The sequence below is a fragment of the Struthio camelus genome, chromosome 1, assembly GCF_040807025.1.
Source record: "Struthio camelus isolate bStrCam1 chromosome 1, bStrCam1.hap1, whole genome shotgun sequence".
NCBI lineage: Eukaryota > Metazoa > Chordata > Aves > Struthioniformes > Struthionidae > Struthio > Struthio camelus.
This window is the reverse complement of record NC_090942.1, coordinates 192,674,295-192,699,014: the sequence shown is the minus strand read 5'-3', so window position 1 is coordinate 192,699,014 and position 24,720 is coordinate 192,674,295. Positions and strand designations below refer to the sequence as shown.

The window sequence follows — 24,720 nt, the reverse complement described above, 5'->3', positions numbered from 1 at the left end:
GCACTGCTGGTGAGGGAGGGTTAGAGCCGAGACAGGGAGCTGCCCCGCCCAGTGAGCGTTAGGCTGCAGGGATGTCTTGGGAAGGTGTTTGACACCTGGCAAGGCCCCCCCTGGCCTGGAGCACTGGGGGACACGGTTCCTCTCTTGGTGTGAGGTGCTGGGCCTGGTGTGGGGTGAGGAGGGTGAGGGGTTGCGTGCCTCTCTCCCCGCTCCTGGGAGCGCTTTCCTCAGCTGTTGTGAAGCCCCCGGTGGGAAAGCAGTATTGGTCTGAGGGGTCTAACAGCCTCCTGAACTCCTCAGGGCTGCAGGTACATGGGTAGCGAACAGGGTGGATAAAGACAAGGTACTCGGGGGTGTTGAGGCCCTTAGAGACTTGTCCAGGTTTTTAACTTTGGGCTGCCAAATTAGCATATTTGTAAGTAAATAAAGTGAGTGAGTTGCTTAAGTCCACTGCTCGTCCCTGAGATTTACTTTTTGCCTCTGCTGATGGTTGTAACCTTATTCTATGAAATGCTGAATTATGACAGCAGTTTGGATTCAGAGTTCATGAACATAGCAGAAGTTTACACTGCCCTTAAAATTCTAGACAGTGTTACTTTCCAAGTGTTTGCCTTATAACTATGCGGAGTGATTTTTTTTCAGAGGGACAAAAATCAACATACTCTTAGAAGAGGTTTGTGGGGGTTCCTTTAAGTGCTTGACATGTGTTTTAATGCAAGGTATACACGCCTGTGGGCTTTGTCATCGCTTTGAACTACAGAGATAAATTTAACGTGCTCAAATCGTGGTCAAAGTGTTTACAATGTTGGGATTATTGAAAGTACTTATATAGTTGGGGGAGGGAACAGGAATTCAATTTGTCTGTGTGGAATGCTATGTTTATATGACTTGGAGCTCTAGTCAGACCCAGGATACTCCAGAAGATTTTGATGTCCAGCCTCCTCTTTGTACTTTTATAAGACCTTTTAAATGTTTATATAGGCATGCCTACATCTGTGCCTGTATTTGAAGCTGACTGATTAGCCCATGAGAACTGGGTAACCGCTGTCCAGACAGAAATGGGACAACTAACAATAGCATTGTTCGAAACAGGGTGGCTCAGCACTATGAATGTGCTGATAAATCTCCAAATAAAAACAGTAGTTTGCATTTTAAAAAGATTTCTCTCCCATAATAGTTTTATTAAAATTAAGTGCATGCTTTTCTTGCTCTTGGAAGGTACCGCATTATATGCGGATGATTGCACATGAAGTAATCTCATTTTATTGAATTATTAATACATGTGCATGTACAAGTGAATACTGAGTTTTATGAAACACAGTGTTACCAGACATGCAAGGAACACACCAAGTGCAGAGAAGATGGAGCCAGTCATTATAATGATTGTAATAACTGGAAGTTATTTTAAAATATGTTTTTTTGTCATAACGTAACTTTTTCCTTCCTTAAATAAATGTCTTTCTTAAGTATGCTTCGAAACTATTATCACTAATCAGCAACATGGAGATGGTGTAGCCAGCCTTCATAAGCAATGAACGTTGTTAAATATCGTTTACGCTTGGATAACAGGATCGCATGTATGTGTGTTTGCCTGATATGATTAGGAAATTATTGGTGTTTATGCTGGTGTAGTTGTCATATACTTCATGGTCATGAGCAGCAAATGGGCTTGAGCTTTTCTTTGGCTATAATTCACTGAAATACAGGTATTAGGAATCTGACCATGATGACCTCTTTACTTGCGAGCAGTCAGCGGAGTTATCATACAGAACTAAGGAAGACTCCCTTTGCTCATCGGTGTCCGAGCAAGCTGCTGGAGGTTATTCCATTTTGGCATAATGGGATCTGTTTTGTGTGACACTTCTGGTAAACACGCATTGCTGCAGTCGGTGTTGGTTATTCATGGTGAGGCCTAGAAAAGGAAGCAGGCTGATGCCTATGCTGTCTTTGGAGGCTAATGCAAGGAATTTAGTAAAATGAAATTTAGGACTCATTGGAATTAGCTTTCCCATTATGTGTGTGTATTAACGTGTTTTATGTTGGTGTGGATGGAAAGGCAGTATTCTGTATTTTAGAAAGTGAATGCAGAGGACGTGCAGTGGTGAAGGTGCACTACTGAAATTGTGTTATTCCATATAAAGTTTTTTTTATGAACAACAAGCTTTTATTAACAACTGGGAGTGGGAGGAGGAGTTGGAAAAACATGGCTGTGTGCCTCAGACAAAAGATAAATGATAACATAATTTGATTTTTAATCGGAAGCAAAAGGAGAAAGGGAAATATGTCTTTGTTAAAGATTAATAAGGAAGTAGTTTTGAAACATACCTGAGCTCCCTTGTTTTTACTGTAAGATATGCTTTCTACAACATAGCAGTAAGTTGTACAGCTGAGCAGATAGGCTCATTTCTTCCAAAACTTGTTAGATGCCGAAGCTCGTAAAAGATACTAGTGTGACATGCCAGTAACCTTGTTTTTAACCTTCATTTCCATACCCACAGCATTCCTTTAGCAGCAGTATAAGCTTCTTGGGACTTTCCCACCAGATTTTGCAGTCAAGACCTGGAGGTGAGGACAGCTTGTTCCACATGCTTGTGCATTTGTTAACACCTTCGTTATGATCGACAACGAAAGGGCTGACTGTCCTAGTGAATGGTGCTATTCACTGATTTGCTGAATTATGCTTTTGTATTATGCAGCTCTAGTCATGTTTAGGGACTTCAGCTAAATAATTACATAGACAGGCAGACTAAGAATGGCTCCTTTGAGTGGAAGCAGATGATTTTGGCTTTAAAGGGTCCATCTCTTCCAGTTCTGTTCTCCAGTGATTTTTTTTTCCAATCACTTTGAATACCATGAGATGTGGATGTGTCTTTGTATGGCCAGATAGGGTTGGGTGATCTACAGAGACAGCAGCCAGACTCCAGAGAGTAGAAAAGCAGTCAAAGTCAAAAATGTTTGGACATTTGGAAAATGCTTTATACTTCTCATTTACCTTTGTGTACTTTTTTGGCTGGATCAGCTCTTTATTTTAGTCCTTTTCTTGTAGTATCTGCATATCAGTTGGGTACTTCCTCCTCCTCCTCTGCTGCATCTTCTCTGTTACTCTTTCTTTTGGTTTAACAACTTCTCTCATAGATAAGAGGGAATTCTTTCAAATTCTTTCAAGCTGCAGCTTTAACATGACATTTTCAGTTATTACATCAGTTGAATTATGATTTCTGCGTAGTCCCTTATTCACCCATCTAACCTATTTTTTCTATGAGATTTTTGGAAAATAGATAATTTTTCTTATCGATCATGACCACATTTTCTGAAGTAGTAGTCAGTTAGGCATTCTCTGGGTTATCCTAGAAGTTTTGGCACAACACATTATTATTTATGAAGATATATCGACTTCTGTGTATGTACATTGCTTACTAATTGGGCTTATCATAAACTGTTTACAGGCCCTCAGTGCTACTTTCTGTAATTCTGTTGCTACTCCAGATGTATTAAATTTTAGTTAGGTTATTTGGATACCAAATTTTGCCAGCTGTTCAGTCAAAGGAAGGGGAGATTTTGGAACTTTGAGAAGCCATTCAGCCTGTAAATGATTTTGTTCTGCCCGTGGCCTAAGCGTGTTTGCATTCCTGTCAGTTATGAGTCAAACAACTTGCCTGTTTATTTGAGAAATGAAGCTTCTAAAATGCTAGAATGTTGACAGTCCTAAGGGAAACTTAAAACACACAGACAGGCTCTGAAAAGGAAAAATTTGTGTCGCTGTTTTAAACAATAGACTTCTTTCATGTGGAGGACCTAGATATCTGTTAATTAGCAGCTAGCCTTAGGGTTTTGGTGTCTGGCCCAATATGCTGAACTTTTAACCATCCACTAGCTGACATACCCTTCTATGTCTGAATTTGGATACTAGTAACGTAATGGATTTCATCTTTAAGGACTGCTTATGTAGTAGGACAATTTTCCTTTTTAGCTCTATTTCTATCTTAGAGTTGCAGTACTGATTGCCAGCGGAGATGCTGGACAAGTGTGTGAACACAAGAAGAAAGGACTAGTTTAAATGTTACATAATGTTGGATTAAGTCAAATAACATCAGTTGTCTTTGTTGTGCCACAGACACCCCCCCCCATGCATTGATCAAGATATATGACCTAAAATTCAGCATCCTCTGATTTTTGGGTGACCCAGATGAAAAAACAAAGGCCTGAAAGCCTGTGAATACAGTAACACTTTAAAGGACCTGACATCTCTGGAAACCAGGCAGTGGATGTATATGAAAGGAGTTCAAAATAAATTAATGCTTTGAAAACTATGGCTTCAACTTCTTTATGTTTGTTTCTCTATCTGATGTAAAATTTCTGATTTAAGTTCTGAAGTAATACTACGTTCTGACCTTTTTGATGAGCTTTGTGTGCAGGCTTTGTATGCTGATTAAAGTTTGTGCACAAAATCTTTTCATTAAAGAGGTAGCAGTCAAAAAAACCTCTAAGCAGTTTTCACAATACAGTCAGTTTGTGGTGTTCCCACTCTAAGAGATGTACGGTAGGGTACCCTACAAGCTTTTTTGTTTTGCCTTTTTTTTTTTCCTTTCTTTTTAATCAAAGTATAGAGTAAGTTGTAACCTTTCCTTGGGATACCAGCTGATATAAGGCTGATAGGTTCTGATCTTGGTAGTAGCTGTACGAATGCAAAATAGTACTGTGTAGACCCTCACATAGAATTGGACCGGACATAACAAAGTCCCGCAAGAAGAATCGTGGCAAAAAGTTGAAATAATTACTGTGTATAGATGATAATCATTTTCAAGTAAAACTGAAACCTGTAAGTTTTCAAATGCACTAAAAGGAATTTAATTACAACCATAGAAAACAGTCAATGCATTTCGCAGTGCAGAGCACTGTAGGGATTCGATATTGGGGCTCTTAAAAAGAACACTGCTGGGCTAAATAGTCCTTAGTCCCAGTCTCTTGTGAGAAAACTAAATTAGCTGAAAAAAAAGCTTTTCAGTTGATCACTTTTCCTGATCCATTTCGCTGTGCTGAGTTGTGTTGGCCTAACTTTGTAGTGGAAGAGGTGTGGAAACCGGCGGTAAGGCATGAGGAAAGGAGAAGCAAGGATGGGAAGCAGTATTGTCCCATTAGTTTTGTGCCTTTCTTTGTTATTAAGCATTATTGAGAAGTGTCAGGGAGGCCACAGTCCACTGAACGTTTTAAATTGGTGCTACCAAAGAAAGAAACAGTTTTGTTCTCCCTGTGCTTCTCATCCCTCTCCTGTTCATTTCTGTTATTGCCCAGTGATCAGGAGAGTGATTTAGGTTAAAAAACAACAACCAAAAAAGATTTATTTGTCTCAGCTAATTTAAATTGATAACTTCCCCAATCCAAATTGCTGTGCAGCCACATGATGTTTCTGCTTCTCCAAGGGTATTGGGGGTGGCCTAGGGGCAAAAATTAGCATCTGGAGATACATGGATTGCTCTTTAATTTTATTGTCAGTGTCATTTATCCCAGCATTTGTGCAACTACTACTTTAGTATGTGCAAAATGCTGGTATGTGCAGAGCACATATTGTAACCAGCCTGTTGTGGGTGGGTCTTCTAGGGTCAAGGATAGTTTTGCTGTGCCTTGGACTGACTGGATTCAAAGTTGTGCTAGACCAGAAAGCCCTCCTGTTTTGTATAGACAAGGGAGATGGATAGTCTTGTTTTGGTGGTGACTGAATTTAACTTCATGATTATTTTTAGTTGTAAAATTCTGAGTGACTAGGACCAAGGAAGCTACGTTTGAAGATGTGTGGGATGTCCTTTCTGCAGCGCTCAATAAGCAAGTGAGCTCTGGGTCCAAACCTTTGCAGCCCTTTCTCATATGAAATGTCCTTCAGGCGTCCATCAGTGTGCTGGTTGTCTGACCTTAAGTGACTTCAATATATGAATTTGGCATGAAAGCTGCATTTTGAGGAGCTTGTGAGAGGTATGCGTGTGTGTTTGTTTTTGTTTTTTCCCCTCAGCTACTGATTTTTCCGTTGGATCAGTAGGCTGATCTGACTTGTTCTGCGGTTATGCATCAGTAGTTGGTGCAAGGGAGGTGATGGCAGAAGCAGCAAGACTTCCCTTTTTGGCAGAGATGGGCTCTTACATCAACTTAAACCATCTGTGAAACTAGACCTTTAGACTCTTCTACAGCATGAGTTAAAACCCTCCTGCTATCTCAGGGATGTTTGTGTCTTGTTTTTTCTGTTCCAAGAGACTGTAATTAAGATGAAAGAAAATGCTGAGCAAGTAGGTATGTTAAAATAATAATAATTTTAAAAAAAGCTTTCCCAGTGTGTTACTAAGAAACACATTGGCCTAACTGAACTTTGAAGTTTTAGAATAGTTGTGTGACAAATACTGGATTGACTGATGTTTGCTGAAGAGCTCTTGTCAATCCAGCGCAAAGGCACGTGCCTTTGTGGGCAAAGGGACACGTACATGGACAAAGGGACACGTACAAATTTATCGCAGCAAGGAATACAGTTCACTTGCTCTTGAGTGCTGGAAAGAAGTTGTGTATGGCTCTTATTACATAAGAGAGTACTGAATGTAAGAGAGATTAAAATAGTGTGGGAAGAGAGTTCACTTCTAGCAGCTCTAGTGATCCTAGCACCGTGTAACATTCTGCCCTTTGTTTTGCTTCTTGTCATGTGTTGGCAGTGAGGCGTAGTTGTACCAATGTCCTGTCCTGACCTGTTACTTGGTAATCGTGTACTTTTACTTCCTACAGTTCAGTGTCAGTCAAACAGCTGTCTTTTATTTCTTCTGCAAATAAGCAAAACGTTACCAAGTCAAGGCAGTTATTAACTGGTGTTTGCTTTCGGATAGAGGGGAAGCTGTCAGCAGTATCTGATTTACTTGCTGTTACAAATAAGGTACCAAACTGAACTTTATAGGTTGAGGGCAGAATTGAGGGTTGGTTGTAGTCATCTGTTGAGGTAAATATATTCTGCATATCACATAATCAATCTCCAGGAAAATCTGTGGATCATTGATTATTTTTTTTTTGGTTTGTTTTCTTTGACAAATTGGTTGGTGTAACGTAGCCAATTAGCCAAGAAGACTGAAGCTCCTGAATGCACGTTTATTGCATCGAAATTGTCTTGGCCTTTGTTCATATTTGTCATCGTCCTTAAGCCATTAACAGGTCTCGTCTCCTTTTATGTTACAATTTATACTTAGATCTGTAACTGCTTGAGATATCTGTACTCTATTGCAAGTGTTACGTGCAGCCCTGGGCGAAATACGAAAGTAGAAGACAAAGTGCTTTTGATCAAAGGCACTGGGATTTGAATGATCTCTGAGGTCAAATTAACTTGGTAGTCTTTAGAGTACATTCTGTTTTGGAAAGGTTTTCCCTTCAAAAAGTCAACGTTAATGTAAGGAGCTACGTGTCCCTGTGATCTGTGTTCCACCCTCTCTTGCCAGGGAAAGGAGAAGAGCAGAATGTTGCCAGAGGATTTCCCAAGATATCCTTGTGCTATTCTAGTTTGTTGGGAAGCAGCTAAATGCTAAGCAAACATGCAAAGAGATTTTACTGATTATTTTTTCCTCTCCATCCTGTAAACTGAGTATCTCATCATCGCAGTTCATAAGGTCATGGGAGAAGATGGCTGGAGAACTATGTGACGTTCCTGTTCCTGAGGATGGAAAACACGAGGGACTAAGCAGATCTTCAGTTCTGCGTGATGCACTGGTACATCACCCTCACGCTGCTCATGTAGCTTACAAGAGTGTCTCTCAAGGTGGGGAAAAAAAACGGAGCGTGAGAGCACGTGGCTATCTAGAATGTGCAGAACTGAATATGAAGAGATAACTTAAGCAAAGTACGAAGCAAAGTATGAATCCCATCTTGGGATGGATGGGATACAGGACAGCTACCAATATATAGGAATGAGTATGAATTAGACTTTTTTTTTTCTTTTAAGACGATTAAAGAAAACTCCACAGATTTTCTTTAGGGTCTTTTTAGTGTAAGGTTAATAAGGAGAAATTCTAAAAATAACGAGAACAAAAAAGAGAACAGTGACACGTGTCTAATGGCAGCGCTGAAGTTGTCAACAGTGATGCTGAAAAGGCAGAACTGTTATGTACATCTGTTCTGTAGTGAAAATAAGCTGGATGTTATAAATAATCATGTAACAATGAACAAGTTCTTCATATTACAGCCGTAATAAAACCTTAGAGAACACTTCTGAAAATTCCTGTTTCAAATGTATGGAAATTGAGGCTTTTTTTTTTTTTTTTTAACTCCTGATGTAAAACTGTCAAAAAACTTGTGGATTGAAATGTAACAAATGACATTCAACATAATTAATGAAAGATAGGTATTATAAAAAGTCTAATACATCACTTAGATAAAGGATTTGATCTAGTCTCACTCTAATTAAAAGAACTGACTCCCGAAAATGTTATATTCGATGAAGAATCATTGAGTTAAGACCTTATGTTGTACATTCAGATGTTTTGTGTTTATGTGGAGAAAGGGGAGGAAAAAAACCCTCAAACCCACATTTGGAAGAAAATGCAAAATCCTTCCTGACAGTTTTATCTAGGCCATGCAGAGTAGAGAAATGACAAAGGATAACACACTCTCGTGCATTTGATTGACTTCAAAAGCATATTGGCTGACTCTCTTGAAAGATGGGCCCAAATCTTTGGGAAATTATTCAGCATGAAAAAAGGCTGGATGTACCTTAGGGATGAGAAATAGTATCCCAGAAAGCAGTAATGCAAGGTATTTAGGATCGTAGGCAACAGTCACTCACTTGAGCGGCCACTCCCTATACAGAGCAGTAGCCAAGAGATAATAGTAGTTGAATATGTTCTGAACTTCCCATATTACTGACCTCACTTCTGGAATATGATCAGGTTTGATGGATGCACTTCAAGGCACATTTTTAAATTGAAGTGGGTACTGATTATACTGTTGGAAAAACATATCCTTGCACTTACTGTAGACAGTGATAAGAAGTAAACTGAGTTTGTTGAAGTGACTCAATCATATACCTATAAAAGGACAGGATGGAGAGACTTCAAAGCGTACGTTTGCAAACACAGAAAGAAGTGCAGTGACAAAAAGCTGAAAGTAAAAAACGTGGACTTCTGTAAAAGAGAAAATATTTAAAGTGATGTTTACTTAACTATCATAGCAGCTTATTGAGGGACTTTGTAGATTCTCCAGCACTTGAAGTTAATAAGTCTAGATTCAAGACCTTTTAAAAAGCTACTCTTGTTCAAGAAGCTAGTAAGCCATAATTATCAGGCAATAATTCATGCTTTTTGAGAACCAGAATAGGTCTCTCTAAATTTTGAAATGCTGTGTTGTTAATGAATATATTTACTTCTTGTTTTGAGAAGAGGGAAGATCTATCTGATTTCAAACTTCTTTTTCTAGATAAGATTTTATTCATAAGTATATAGGGAGCACTGAGCCTTTTTTTGACGTTTTGAGAGGAAAACCAATTTTGTGGAAATTGTCATAGATGTTTATCTCATGTTAGTTTTAAAATTCCTGGCCATGTTATTGGCATATATATACTTTAGAAGGGAAATGTAAAAGTAGATAGTGCGGTTGTTGGGTTAAACAATGAAGTATGAAATAGCTTATGTTTACCTCTTTAGTTGCTTAGCTAATAGGCAGTGACTTGGATACGATTCTTCGTGTGCTGGAGTCTCTCAGTGGAAATTCTTACACTTGTGAAAGTAATTTCATCTGGTGATGACAGCTTATAAAGACTGTCTTACTGTATCATGGAAAGTCAAACTGGTGTGTCTCTCACTAGGTGACCTTGTCGTTGGACTTTGCCTGCTCTCAGAAAATAAGCAGTTTCTTTTCATTGGTACTTGGATGGCAACTCCAAAGTTGGCAATAATGCAGGACAGTTTTATGTCCCTATGAGCATTGCTGTTTTTAAAAAAGCAGTTTGGAGACTTTTCTGCCACAATTCCCCTGTCAAGCCTACAGCTTCAAGTCCGTGGGCTTGGGAAGCTCTGCTGAGTTTAGTGGATAGGAAATGTTGTCTCCTTATGACATTGGGCTCGGGCACAGCACTGGAGTAAGTCATATGAGAGAAAGGGAGAATCACAGAACGGCCAGGGTTGGAAGGGACCTCTGGAGATCGTCTAGTCCAACCCCCCTGCTCAAGCAGGGTCCTCTAGAGCGCATTGCCCAGGATCGCGTCCAGGCAGGTTTTGGATATCTCCAGAGAAGGAGACTCCACAACCTCTCTGGACAACCTGTTCTAGTGCTCTGTCACCCTCGCAGGCAAGAAGTTTTTCCTCATGTTCAGATGGAACCTCTGTGTTTGAGTTTGTGCTCGTGCTGTCACGGGGCACCATGGAGAAGACACTGGCCCCATCCTCTTGACACCCTCCCTTCAGATACTTGTACACATTGATGAGAGTCTTCTCTTGTCCAGGCTCAACAGTTCCAGCTCCCTCAGCCTTTCTTCAGAGGAGAAATGCTCCAGTCCCCTAATCATCTTTGTAGCCCTCTGCTCAACTCTCTCCGGTAGGGCCATGTCTCTCTTGTACTGGGAGCTGAGAAATGAAGTCCTGAACGGATATTTGAATTAGACAAAGTGTTCTGCAGATTTTAAAAATCAGATAGCTTCTGACTGTGATGTAAGTACTGTTTTTTTTGGAAAAGTGTTGGCTAACTTCTCGTGTCTGGGGTGACAGAGTAGAGTTTGAGACCCCCTTTTCATTTGAGTTGATATACTCTATTCACTTTCAGTGCTAATCATAACTATTTTTATTCATATTGGACAATAGCAGTGTTTTACCCTTCAGAAGTATAGATTTTGATAGGAGGTAAAGTTATTTTTTGAATACGCACTTCAGAAAACACACATAGGAGGACAAAAATTGTAAGGTGCTGCTGCCGTAGGAGGAAAGCGGCTATGTAAACTACCATTATCAAGAGAAAACTTGTCATTTCTTGGACTACTTCCAGAGGGTGTAGCAATGCTTGTGAGCATAGGTCTGTATGCTGCATAAGGAAGGAGCTGTCAGATTTCATTGTGAGACATGCAGAGGAGTGATGTTTGCCAAAGAGATTTCCATCACCGTGTTTGATCTGATCATGTATTGTTCCTATATATTTAGAGGTTGCCATTTCTGTCATGTGGCGAGTTGTTTCCTTCCAGGTTTTGAAAGTCACAGGCTGTTCAGGGATCCTCATGGTCAGAGGCTACACCTGGGAGCATAGTCGGGTCAAAGCATGTGCGGGACCCTTGGCTGTACTCCCTCTGAAGCAGAGCTTGTGCTGAAGATGGGCTTGCTGCTGCACATCAGTCCTCATTCAGGACAGGCTTTGCGTCCCTAGAAATGCCAGTCTGTGATGTGCCTGCTGCCTTTAGGGAATTAGAGGAATAGCCTTGGCTTATTAATCACAAATAAAGGAGCTCAACGCTTTATCAGACCGTTTATGGTTGTGTGTATCTGACGTGATAGTTCATTTGGGATGTCTGTTGCTGGTCAGCATACATGGGGAAAACAGCAATGGCTTTTTAGTACGGTGGGAATATGTGTAGTTCAGTTTTCCCCGGTGGGGAGTAGCAATGTCCGTTTCTCAAAGTGCTGAACTTCACAGAATGCTGTACAGGTTAATTAATATAGTAAAATTTGGCTGCATACCTTTCTGGAGAGGCATAGGAGGGCTCCATCCTGGGACCAGAAGAGTATCTTCCTGTGGCTAAGGTCGGTGGTAGGGTGTTCATGACGACAGTTATCATTCGTCACATAAAAGAAAGGATGATCCCACTGTAGTCCTATTATGGCCTTACTGGGTAACAAAAAGTGCAAGCATCCCGTGTTGCATGACACTCTGTCACACGAAGGCAAATGTATTTACAGTCTGGCCACTGATGAATATACGTCAAGACAAGGACGTCAGAGTATTTCTGAAGAGGATGTCTCTGTGTGCTCCATGAGCTAGACAAATTGTTCTCAAGGTCCCCTATGCTGATCTAGTATTTTAAACTATTATTGTCGCAGGACAACAACTAGCAGAGAACAAGAATGTGAGATGATCTGTGCTTTCTTTCTCCAGGGAAACAAACTGCCAGAGTTTTCTTGTGTGACTTTGGGCAAGTCAGTTTAGAGCAATGCTTATTTAAAAATAGCAGCTGTTTTTTTGCAAATTATAGTAGTGCTTAGGTTTCATTATTTAAAAGTGGAAAAGCCTGCAATTCCTCATCTGAAAGCACCAGTTCACACTTTTTCAGCCTAATATTATTGGTTTTGGTTCAGCCTTTCTCCTTCAGTAGGGCACTTGACTTCCCTGAGACCAGACTTGGAAGCTGGTTCTGTCTGGTTTTGGGGGACGTACATCACAAAAGCTATAAGGTGATTATCGCCCTTGGCAAGGAAGGGAGATGTTAGCAAGCTGCGTATTTGCGTAATATGTTTGTTTGGTTCCCATCACTATAATGTCAAAGCACCTTATAATTTAATGCATTCATTTTCCCAGGGGGAGACTAAGTGGCTTTTCCAAGCTCATGTAAAAATGTGCAACACAGCTGGGAACTGACTCTCGGTTTCTGTGTTCTGAGCCCATTCCTTAATCAGTGCAACATCCTAGCCCTGTATTGGGCCTTCCTGATAGTGTTTGCTCTCTTATCTGAGGCAATCGCTTGAAAAATAAAATGGTTCTGCGGGCAAATCCTGACGTTTGCTGCCCTGGAAAAGTAACTAACTGGAACACAATAAATCAGCGTCTCGGTGCAGATCTAGAGAGGGTAGCTATCTCAGAGCTCTCTTGGTTGCCCAGCAAGCTGAAGCAATCTGCTTATCTAAGTACTGCAGATATGATTTTAAATTTTCCCAAGAACAACAATAGTTAACTCTTTTTTGATCTTGAAACTTAATGGATGCGGAGCCAGTTGTAGCTAACGAACGTGATGATTTTGGATGAAACTTCAGGAAATCTCTAATCTTCTGCTGGTATATTCTTGTTATACTTTGCATTTGGGGTTAGCTGCTCTTGGAGACGGGATGTGATGAAGCTTTGGCCTGATCCAGAGTGACAGTTCCTATCTACCACCGTTCTTTAACCATGCATTTTAGAATCGCATCTTTGTGTGTTTTTTTTGCTTGCTGCTAATTCAATTTCCTCATATTAAAATGGGTATCGTAGAAGTGCCTCACAGGAATGTTTAACTTTCATTTCAAATGAAGCTTCCTTCTGTTTGTTTGCCAGTCATCTCGAGGAAAATCTAATGGAAAAATGCTTTAGACTTCTAAGAGAGTGGTCTAAAAGCGGAAAAATCTCAATCCAGTGTTCTCTGTTTTCCAGAACTATCTTTTCTCTTCTCAAAAACAGAGCCACGCACTGTGTATAAAGAAACTAGGGTCTTCAAAAGTCAGTTGGTGTGTGTAATGATTTCAGTGCACATCACCATTAGAGTAGGATGAATGTGCAGTAACGCAGCTTTCAGCTTCAAGCGCTATTAGGAAGTTTAAAGTTCTGGTTAGTTATGCTCGGCTGTCGTTCACCCCCCGTGAAGTTGTAGGGAACAGCTATAATCTGTTCGCGCATGTGAGCGTGTTGCAAGGAGGTGCCTTAACTTGCAGTACCCCCAGCTATTTTACTCGCTTGTGGCTAGCGTTAAGAAAATTGTTTGCTGAAATTATGTAGAAACCGGTAATTAAATTTGGCGTTTGGAAGAGGACTGAACAGTATTAATACTGCTTGACTCTTTCAGAAAAGAGAGATGGCAGGTAAATGCTTTTATCCACATGAGGGACTTTTGAAATCTAATGAAGAAAGTTGCTACAAGTGATGCAGGGACTGTCTTCCAGCATACTACACAGCGAGGGCTTTTTCTGTCCGTATAACCCTTTTTTCCTTTGTTACTGTAAATACTTTTGTTTAGTGGGCTGCAATATATGATACAAAATTGAGCCTCTCCTAGTAAACCTGTGATGACGGGTTAAATTTTAGATCTTCAGCTAAGCTCTTTTCCCAGTTTCTTCTGAAGTGTGTTCTCTTTTACATTTTTAAATCTACAAATAGAACAAACATTGCTTTCCTCTAGAAAAAAAAAAAAGTACCTAGCCACTGGAATGGTCCAATATAAACAGCTGGAATAGAAGCAATTTGGAGAGGTGAAGGCATTAATTACAACATTCAAAAAACACCTACTCAGATCTTTGGTATGTCCTTGTTTTTGGTGGGGGGGTCAAAATCACGATGTTGTCACGAGTTTGCTATTCCTCAGGGTAGTGTTCCCCGCTCATAAAAGTGAGAGTACAATTACGATTCTTAATTCTGCTTTACGCTGGGACGCAGTGCATATAAAATCACATTGATCACATTCTTTAAATGACTTTTTAGAGCAGATATGATGTTTACATCTGTATTTTATTTTTCAGCTGCTGGACTTTAGCAATCTCCTGTTTAGGGACTAAATTCTTGTTTGGGTTGAAGATGTGAAAGGAACAGGATACTTTTAAGCTGTCTTTCTTTACTTAGAAGAAAGAATGGAGCTAATGGATGTCTTTAAAATGTATATTTTAAATAGGCTGGCCCCTACATACAGTATTTCGTACACACAGTATTTCGTATTTGTGGTAGAGAGGCCGCTGTTGGTGCCTGAGTGCTGGAGTAAAGTATATGCGAATAATATGCTCAATGAAAACTCCTGAGCAGGGTGTGAGAGTTTGTTCTGGTCTTTTCAAGAAAAACAAAACAAAACAAAACACGAAAAATCCCCAAACCATCCTCTTAGCAAATGCTTATGTTAACAATGAATAACGAAGAAGAAAAAAGCAGTATGTGCTGAAGCGCACTAGAGGGAGCTCAGAGGAAGAAGAGGGGGAAAACATACTGAAGACACTTTTGCGCGTTTAAGAATAGCATATACAAAGCCTCCATTTAAATCGTGTTGCTTGCTTCAGCCAAAATACCGCTACGGGTCGGCTGGTGCCTCCGATGGCTCCGCGTTCCTCGCTGCTTCACTTAGGAAATTTCAATTTTATGGTCTTAAGCCAGAAGCTCTGTTACTTTTCGGATGGGTATGGGAGAAAGCAGAGCTAGGGAAAAATACCTGCCTCCCTCTTTACCTTGCTTTGTGCTAGGATGAGCAGCCAAACGTTCATTTGTCTTCCAGTGCAGGTATCGGGTTTTCGTGAGACCTGTGCATGGCATTTGCTTCTGAGCTTTCGGAGCTCTCTCCGATATCACGAGAGAGAAAGAGTGAGGGGGGGGTGTGTGTGTGTAATCAGGGACAGGCTTGACGAAGAAGAGCGGAAATAGCGTTAATTTGGAGCGGCCACGTTGCTCTGACAGAGGAGCTGAGAAACATGAAGATCTGAAAGCTCGTAAAATAATACACAAGCATGCCATTGCTATGAAAACTCTCTCATGTTTTCTGAGATTTTTAGACACATTCCTGGATGCGCTTTTTATGTTGCTTTGTCGTAAAGCTAAATGCCTCGAGTTAAGGTGTACCAGCTTTACAAGGGAGATAAGCAATAAAAGTAAACTGTCCCCCTCCACCCCCCGCCACCACTTGATAAACTGCCGTAATTTTGGTATCTTGGGATCTGTACAAGTAGGAAGAAATCCCGTGGGTGGGTTTTCTTTTGGTTTTAGTCTTTTGTTTTTGAAAGGGGGAGGAATCTTTTATGGTAGTCTGAAGTTTCTCTTCTCGACGGTCGATATTACGCAGCTAAAGCTGCTGCTGCGTCAAATTGAATGTTGGTTGCCTGGGGCCTTGGCACTGAGCGATTCTGGGGCAAGGAAGGAGGTTTTTTGTGGCGGTTATCATCTGAGGCAGCTCAGGGCTGTGGAGCGCCCAGAGTAGTCTTGGAGGAGGTAGGCAGCCTGCAAGTGGGAGATTAAATGAGCAGAATTAATATATGCGTGTTACGTGTTTATTACCTGCCTCTGTAATTTATTACTACCGCGCTCAGCGTTGGGGCTCTGTAATTTCTCTTTTCCATTGTAGACAATAAATAGAAAGGGTAAGAATAACGGGCTGGTTTTTTTCTTCCCCTTTGGTCCTTACTAGATGGCATGGTTTCTAAGTTAAGAAAACAAGGGCGAGCGTTTCTGAAAAGTACTCTAACCCTGCTGTAGCCTGAGGACCGTGTTCACTTTAAAGGAAAAAATAGAATGGAATTTGAAGATGTGGAGGCTGGAGTCCTTTAGCAGCGTGCAGAGAGTTTTTTTCAGCGTACTTGGAGACCGTAAAGAGTTGTTGACTACTCGCGATCACGTCGCTGCAGATTTGCGATGGCTACGAGTTCTGAACCGAAGAAAACGTAATCTCTTTTGAAGTGTTTGATAACCTCTTGGCCACTGAAAAAAAAAAACAAACCCACCAGGTAAGAGCGCTGCTTACTTACGACTTAATTTACGTAGGGGTGGCCCAGGGCCTTTTCCTGGCATCTGAGAGTTAACTGCCTGGACGATGAAACAGCATATTGGAAAAGGAGAGGAGAAGCCTTCCCCTGCCCCTTTCGGCTCTCTCCCGTGAGTCGCGTCTCCTGTCCGCAGCGCGAGGGTAGCGGCAGGCGTGTTTCTCGCTGTCCCTTGCGTGTCCAGGACTACTATTAAGGGTAAAGAGCATTTCCTCAGGGAGAAGACTGGCAGAGTTGAGGCGTAAAGCGAGCGCGTTGAAACGCAGCTGGCCCCTCCGACCCGGCAAGGCGGGCAGATGGAGTCTGAAACGGAGGATAACGGCTTCGCGGGCGCTGAGCTTAGGTTGACGGGGCACTTCTTGCTCAGCACGGGCTGTGGATGCTTCGGCGAGCTTGGTGCTACGCAGCTTAGCCAGTGGGGCCCTTGAGATGCAACTGAAACGGCTTTTTCTGCCATGATTCAAGCGGCTACTGGGTAGTGCACACCAGCGCTGAACTTTGTGTTGGGGTGGCAACAGAGGGGTATCTTTTTACCTGTTGAAACGTGGATGGGCGTAATGCGGAAAGGGTATGATTTCCTAATTCTCTTGAAAAATCAACAAACACAGAGGAAACTAATGAGGTGACATACTTGGCTTTCTGCGGTGTTTTAGGAAAAGCCAGTACCTTCAGTAGCAACCCACGGGCAGAATTTTTATCATCCGACTTGGTGTGTGCCTGCTCGAAGAGCGCGGCATCCTGTTAAACCGCGGTCGGCGTCGGGAGCAGTCGGAGGTCCCGCGGCGCCGTGCGGTGCATCACCCCTTCAGCATCCGGTTTTCCCCACGCGCGGTGCAGGCGGAGCCCGTCGAGTTTGCAGCCCGGCCGTGGGGCAGGGGAGAGCCAGGCGCCGCCGGGGCGATGCCCCAGCTCGTGGCAGCGGGGCTGCTCCTGAACGCTGCTCATCCCCAGCCGAGCTGGCGTCCGCGACGCCCCTCGCTGGGCTTTCCTCTCTCCCCAGGCCACCGACGGGGCAACTTGAATTACTTACCTGCAAGAGATGTCCCGCTGCGGACGACTAAAGGGAGCTGAGGTGAATCCAGCCTTTAAGTCCATATGGGAGGAATGTTTCAAGCACCAGGTTCGAGCCAAAAGCGCCGCTTGCGCCCCTTGTTGTGGGGCTGCTGGGTGCAGAGGGAGCAGCACCAGCCTGTGTTTTCCAGGGCTGTTGTAGAAACTGGTTTTCAGAGCAACCCAGAAATACAGGGGGGAGTTATCCTGATCGTCTGCGCTGAAAAGCGGAAGTGCAAATCGCAGCGTGCTTAGCACGGACCTGCTGATCCGAGGACAACTCGGCGCCTCCTGCGCGCGTGCAAAAGTCTGCGGCCAGGGTAAGGGAGCAGGGACCGCTTCTGCGCCTTGGCACCTGAAATAGGACAAGGACTGATTGAAGCCAGGCGTGTTGCTCGTTCTTGGCTCTTCAAAGAGCTTCTTCGCTTTTTTGAGACTCCTGCGTGTCTTGCCTTGGTTAGGAAGTAGCACTGCTAGCGGGGCCTGTTAGCCCTTTAAAAGGTCCACGTTTCAGCTGCATCCCTCAGAAATGAGGTTAGAAACACTTCTCCGAGGCGTCGTACTTCTCCGTTGCCTCTGCCGTAGGTCTGTGAATAGCTGCCCCAGGTGAGCCCTAAATTAAGACCTGCTGTGGCTGTGGCAGGTAAAGCTGATCCGCGGTGCGGGCTGAGCTTAGTTTTCTCAAGCAAACGCCTTCCTATGCAGAATTATGTTTTAATAAGGTGAAACTTTGGCCGGACTTAGCGCTGAGGAAGAGGGGACAGAAGGTGAACTCTCAGCCTGAGCTGGTGGTTTCGACATACACACACAGCCAGTTCTCACCTGCGCTGGGGCTCGGCAGAGGGCTCTGCGAGGAAGGTATTTAAAACCCTGCTCTGCTTGCAGTGGCTGCGAAAGCGGTTTCTTTCCCCTCTTCTTGCTGCGCATTTTAGACAGCTGGGGGGGGAAAGCAAATCCCTTCGCAGAGCTGCGGCGCTCGCTGCGAGGTAGCTGCTGAGAGAGAAAAGTGGAGCATTAACAATTCCTTTAACTGCATTTTGCTTTATTTCTGTGCTTGCTAATAGCCGGTAGTGCTTGTTTCAAAATATTTTTATTGCCTTTTTTTTTTTTTTTTAAACTCCGTCACATTACCGTTTCAAAAAAATACCGTAGGCTAACACGTTTCACCAGGGGATGTTTAAATTTTGAGCAGAGCGCTGCAGATCCCCCCCCCCCCCTCCACAAAATATTCTGATCTTTATGTTATAGCATACAGCCGGGCAGGAGACAGCAGGAACTTCGGTTGCTCCGGGCAGGGCTCCTCCTGCTGAAGGATGCCGTGTTGATGTTGTTATTATCTCGTGACAGCCGAGCGTTGCTTGACAAGCGCCTTCTGCAACGCCAGCGGACGCTCGAGCCGGGCCGCTCGCGGAGCGCTCGGCTCGGGCAGGGCCGGCGAAGCCAAGCCCAGGGCCTGGGAGCGGGACGGGGACGAGGACGGCGGGGGGGGGACGACCCACAAGCACGAGTGTCCCTGGCAGGGGGGACGAGCTGAGCGCGGCGGCCAGTCCGGCTGCCGGCGGAGGGGAGTGGAAATTTACAGCCGCTCGCGGGCGCGCGTGTGCGTGCGCCTTCCAGTGATCGCTGGCTCCTCACGTTTTTTTGCAGAGGGTAGCAGCTCCGCCGCCGGAGAAGAGCGAGAGGCTCGGATGCCGGGCTCTTGTCTGCGCTGCCACGTGTCAAGGATAAAGGACGCGCTCGCATTAAATGGCAGATAAATAGGGGCCCCTGCGGCCGGACCCGGCGCCTCGGGGGCTGGCAGAGAGCTGTCTTCAGCACCGCGGCATGGAGCTGCCGCCTGCCGCTTAGAGCAGCCTGGCCGTTCCTGCGCGCGGTGAGTATCGGCTGAGATCACCTCCGAATTGCACCAAGTTGCGCGGTTCGATAGAAAGCGCGTTTCCCAGCTGGCGACCGCGTTTGCGGCGTAAACTGCTCGCTTAGTTTATTCCCTCTGGTTCCGCCGTTAGCTTTTTATAGCTTTGCAAACGGCGTTACCAGGAGTGGCTTGTTAAAAGAGGCGATCCTAAACAATGCTGCCTCTGTTGCATAAGGCGCTGGCTCTGGGACCAAACGCTCTGTGTCCATGGAATATCTCTGGAAATGGGCTTTATTTACAGTGCGGTTTCCAAAAATAAAATATCTGCAATATATCATTTGTGTTGCTGCTCTCCGCTGACTGCCTGCAGCTGCGGACTTGCTCCGGAGCTGCAGAGGAATGAGAGCACAGCCACTGGCGTAGGCAACGCGGGAGCTGTTAGAGCCGAGCGTAAGAGGAGCGTGCGTGTGAATTATCGCAAGCAACGGCATGTGTAAATTAACCATCTCTCTATTTGTAGTTAATAGGTCTTGTCAGCCTGACGTGCCGGTTCCACGAAATGGGCTGCTCGTGAAGTCTGGATTCGGGCAAAACTTTCTTTGAACTCAAGGGAAGTTTTTCTGAGTAAAGACTTTCTTGGAGTGATCTGAGTGGCAAAGTGAAATTAGTGATATGCCAAAATTATTTTAATGTGTTCAGAAGCTATTACGGCGCCTGGCTTGCTAAAGGCACAGGCAGGTTAATGCTGGCTAGAGAGGTAACTTGGCACAAAAAGCATGGAACAAAAAGCAAAAACCTCATTAACGTTCTTCACTAATGGATTTAGAGGAAGTCCTATTCTCTCTTGGCTGCTGCCTGTGTTATTTAAACTCTAGAGCCAGTTCCCATTATTTCTGCAGTTATTGTTACAATTAGACATGGAAACTTAACTTGGTTTCCCTTTTACTTAAATAAATGAAAAACTGTTAAAGGGTGTTATCTTAGAATCATACGTACTTCAGAAACATTGGTTAAGAGGCCTCATTCTGCAGAGCTGAGCTTGTGGGCGTTTTGCTCCGGACTGCAATTAGGCATGCAATTGAATTCGTAATTTTTTAGGTTTGAAAGAGCTCCATGTTGATGAACGGAAATAGGGATCCCAAATATTCTTGACTCTCACCAATCCGGCCGCATTTAGTGACTGTAGGATCCGCTGGTTTCTTATATTTCTAGTTTCATTCAAGACAGAAGTCATAATCTGCTACTTCTAGCTATTTGTTAGCATCGAGTGGCAGAGTCTGTGTAATCCTGTGGTACAAGGATGATCCTTGCAGGTGTGAATATGGTGCCACAGGATGAAGTTTCTGCACAGTTTGAGAATCTGAATGTTGCATAGCATTGTAACACAGAAATATTGTATCTATTTTGTAATAGGTGTAGTAACACAGAATTTGTTACAATGAAAGAATACTAGACCGCAAAGTCAAATGCTCAAAATGTTCCTAATTTTGATTCTGGCGTTTATCTGTATCGATGTAGTTTGTTCTCTCTACCCTTCTGAGGATATACCCATTAAGATTTAGCCTTGAATTATGTAATCACACTCTTGCACCTCCTTCCCCGTGATCACTGCCTCATCCGGGGTTTAGTTTGAGGAACATCTTCAGCTGTAGTGTCTGCTTCAGAAGCCCTGTCTCTCTACTCTCCTTCCTTCTTTTACCGCCCCCCCCCCCCCCGTTGTGTTGATACAACTGTTTGTAAGACTATAAACTGGATTGAAAACCAATTTGCATCCTTTTCCCCATGAGGCTTTTTTTTTAATCCTAGATCAGTTCCTTGACCTGGTTCACCACATGGCTCTGCAAAAAAGCTTTTCCAGTGCAGCAGAGGTTGTGGTGTGGGGACGTGATTAGGCGAGGGGTAGGATGGCTCTGTCATGGAACAAAGTGTTTATCAAAGAGTGACCTCGGTGACCAGATAGCTATCCAATGTTTCATTTTATCCCCCATGTTTGCTGAGAGACTGTGTAGGTTTTTTATCTTTATTATGCGGCATCCAAACCCTCAATTAAAAACAAAATGATTAATTTCTTTGAGTGCTTCTATAGAGCAACATCACAGCACTTGAGTGGGTCATCACCATGAATGCCTTTACTTTCATAATAGTATTGTACAATTAAGAGATATTATTATTCCCATTCTACAGCAGTAGGCAGACTAAGGGCAGAATCGCCCATCCGTTTTCCGTGTCTGGTCTCCAAGATGCATGCCACCTGTTTTAAAAGGTGTGTGTTCGGGGGGAGTAGTAAGCATTACCGCAATGTTTTATATGTTCAAGGTAGAGTTTCGGCACATACCCGCCTTCATTCCAGGTACTTCCAAAATCAGGAGTGCAACAAGTAGCCAACCGCAAGGCTTATTTTTGGTTGAATTTCTGGGTTTTAGAGTAATCTTGTTGCAGAGTAGAGACAGTGTTCATCCACTCTAACCATAAAACTGTTTTCTCTCCTCTTAATCTTTTGTCTCATTTATGGCATACCTTTCAAAGTCTTCAACTCGTTGGGGCTTTTGCATGGAAGTTATCCTTGTATAGCCCTGATTCATCCTTCATGCTGAATGAAATATGGATCCCAGGAGGGAGACTGCACATGAGTGGACAGATTAGGCTTGCCCAGGTGTTCATGTATCTTCCATTTCCCAGTTTGACTACTTGACTCTCTCACTGCAACAACTTCACCAAACATTGTGGGAGGGAGTAATGAAGAGGGAATGAAGCTTCTCTTTCATTATATAGAGACTAATCTAGAAAAACTGTGAAGAAAGTGTGCTAATTAAAACCCAAAAGCTATGGGGTTTAGGCACACTGCAGTGAACAGAAAATGGACATCTCTTTTCTTTCCAAAACAGAACCTCTCATTCAGGAAGAATTAATAAAATGTTTTGATGCTGATAAATCAGTAGACGAAGGCTAAGAGGTAAGAAAAGACAAATGCCTGATCCTTGCTTATCTTGATTTGAAGGGAGGGAAATTATCCACTCATTCATTTTTGAATAGCAAACTGCTTGTCCGGAGGAACATCTGAGAAGAATGTGTCAACTGGATCACATGCTCTCATTCTTGTGCTTGTGGGCAGGAGGAAGTGTTGGCTGTTGAACTGCTTAAATGAGTCACTTCATAGTGGGATTGGCTGGTGATTAGAGTAATGTTGCTCTCTGTATTTTTCCTTCATTATTCTTAAAAGCTCAGCTTCACTGTAATCTGTTAAGAAGGTATATGATTAATAGCAAAGAAGAGCTTGGCGAGAGTGCCTGTAAACAGAACTAGATTTCTTAGTGCACTTTTCCTTTGTGTATAAGAGCTCTAGCTGCACTAATTTTTAACTTTCTTTTTAGTGTATTCCCTTTATGAGCAGACCAACTGGCAGAAGAGATGTTTTGATGGCTGATAAAGCAGAGGCTGGAGCGTCAAATGGTTTAGGTTTTATTCTTTGCGCAACCACTAATTTTTTATGTGGCCTTGAACAAGTCTTCTAATCTTTCTGTGCTTCACGTTTCCCCTTGTAGAGAGGGGAGAGTGACAGTATGTGTACAGCTTTTTTGAAGTGTGTTTTCCATCTTAATTAAATGTTTGCAGAGTTGGAGGTCTCTGAGGGAAGCCATGTTCAGAGTATAAAGGGATGTTATGTTATCTCTGACAGGCTACTGAGTAGCCTAGAACTCACTTCTTGTAAACCTTATATGCTTCTGGATTCAACTAACTGCCTTAGTCTATGTGAAATGGTTTTTTTTTTTCTTTTTTCTGATTTTCACACATATGGCTAAACATTTAAAAAGTGGTGCTTTAAAATTGTCTTGTGTTGTCTTTGTCACTTAAACAAAAGCAAAACCTTTTTTTCCACTGAATAACATTCCCTGAAAGTATTTTTGGGGTGGCACGGCTCTTGAAATGTGTTGGCCTCTGCAGCACTGAAGGCTGAAATGTTCTGTTTGTATCGGTAGCCGCTGCACGAGCATTTCCCTCGTGAACAGGACAGACAGCCTCTGGGGCGGTCAGAGTTGGTCTGGTGAGATATAGCTTTTCTTTCCTTGGTCTCCTGAGATACTGATAAAAGTATGGGTGAACTACCATCATCACAACTAGTGTTACAAAAGTTGGCTGTTCCATGCTAGGAAATCAGAAGTGACTGCAATGCATTTCTGATGATATAAAAACGTATGTCACTGAATAGCCATTAGATGGAGAAAGTTTTCCTAGGAAGTAGGAAGGGGGGTCATTCAGCCTAATGTCTTGCTGCCAGACAACTGTGTCGAAAATTTATGAACAGATGCTCTGTGTTGTGCCTGTTAGAGTAGGTTATTTCAAACTCTCAAAGCTCCAATGATTAGAAGCATTCAATTTTCAGCTTAAGTTTATTCATTGGCCGTTTATAGCTATTTGTTTGGGCGTAAATAATGGGTTATTATTTTATTAGCTGAAATAACTTCTTGTTTTTTCGTTCCCAGTACAATCCTGTTTCCCTTTGTTTTTGTTCTTAAGCTGACCGAGGTGAGCAATTTTAGTGTCCACTCACATGATAGTCTTTCCATTTTTCTCACCATCCTAGGATCCTTTTCTGCACCAATTCTAATTTTGGTGTATTTTATTTGACTGTGGGTGTTCGAGATTGTGTACAGTAGTCCAGATGAAATTTCATCAATACTTTGTGCAAAAACATGAATACTTCTGTATTTCCAGTGGAAATTACTTTCTTAATTCATAGGTTTGCATTTGTCTTTCTTCTGTCTGTTAAAATATTGCTGTAGTCACCAGGTGACTTTCTTTGTCATTTCTCATGATAATTCCTCAGCTTGAGGCAGATACTTTTCTGTCTCTGAGTGCGTTACCTGATACTTTTAATTTTGATTCCATTTTTATTACTTCAATCCTTGAGACTATCCAGTTCCTCAGGTAGTGATATTTCAGTCCTCTTCTGTATTGATACCTTCCAGTTTTGTGTCATCAGAATTTGTCAGTAGGCTCTTAATTCTTCTGGCTCTCTAATTAAGGTCCATTCTCAAAATTGCTAGTGGCTTTCTCAGCAAATCAATCTCCCTTTACACTGTAATTTTCCTTCAGTTGTTTTCCATTTTATTCAATTTAGTGTTATTTCTACCTCAGATGCGTGAGATCTACTGTGCTTCCTGTGTCTAAAAATATACTTTCTTAACAAGAGATTGCAGCGGTATGAACTGCCTTTGGTAAACCTGTGTTGCCTTTTTTCATTTTCAGTCATTGTCGTATTTCAATTATTTTTAGATAGGTCGCTGGGAAAAATGAAGCTGAAACGGTCATTCTGTCGATCTCTCATTCCACTTCTCTTCCAGTGGTAGCTTTTGAACTTACTGGCCAATTTCAAGCAACCTTGACAGAGGACTAGAAGTCTGGAAAATGCTGAAG

At 42.7% G+C, this 24,720-nt stretch overlaps 1 protein-coding gene across 26 annotated transcripts in view; it reads left to right on the top strand.

Annotated features, from left to right (window-relative positions):
- Positions 1 to 24,720, top strand: part of CAB39L (calcium binding protein 39 like) — a 65,195-nt gene that overhangs the window by 400 nt on the left and 40,075 nt on the right. For 10 of the 26 annotated variants that reach the window (XM_068929865.1, XM_068929873.1, XM_068929880.1 and 7 more), the window contains exon 2: positions 19,098 to 19,323. The exons of 2 other annotated variants lie outside the window; for them this stretch is intronic. The gene's annotated coding sequence lies outside the window, so the exon portion shown is untranslated. Of the gene's footprint in view, positions 1 to 2,498; positions 2,566 to 13,657; positions 15,853 to 16,048; positions 16,365 to 16,435; positions 16,513 to 18,256; positions 18,309 to 18,345; positions 18,437 to 18,788; positions 19,324 to 21,489; positions 21,569 to 22,190; positions 22,259 to 24,720 lie in introns of those variants that run through there. 14 more of the 26 variants (XM_068929879.1, XM_068929857.1, XM_068929874.1 and 11 more) reach the window with 12 other exon arrangements.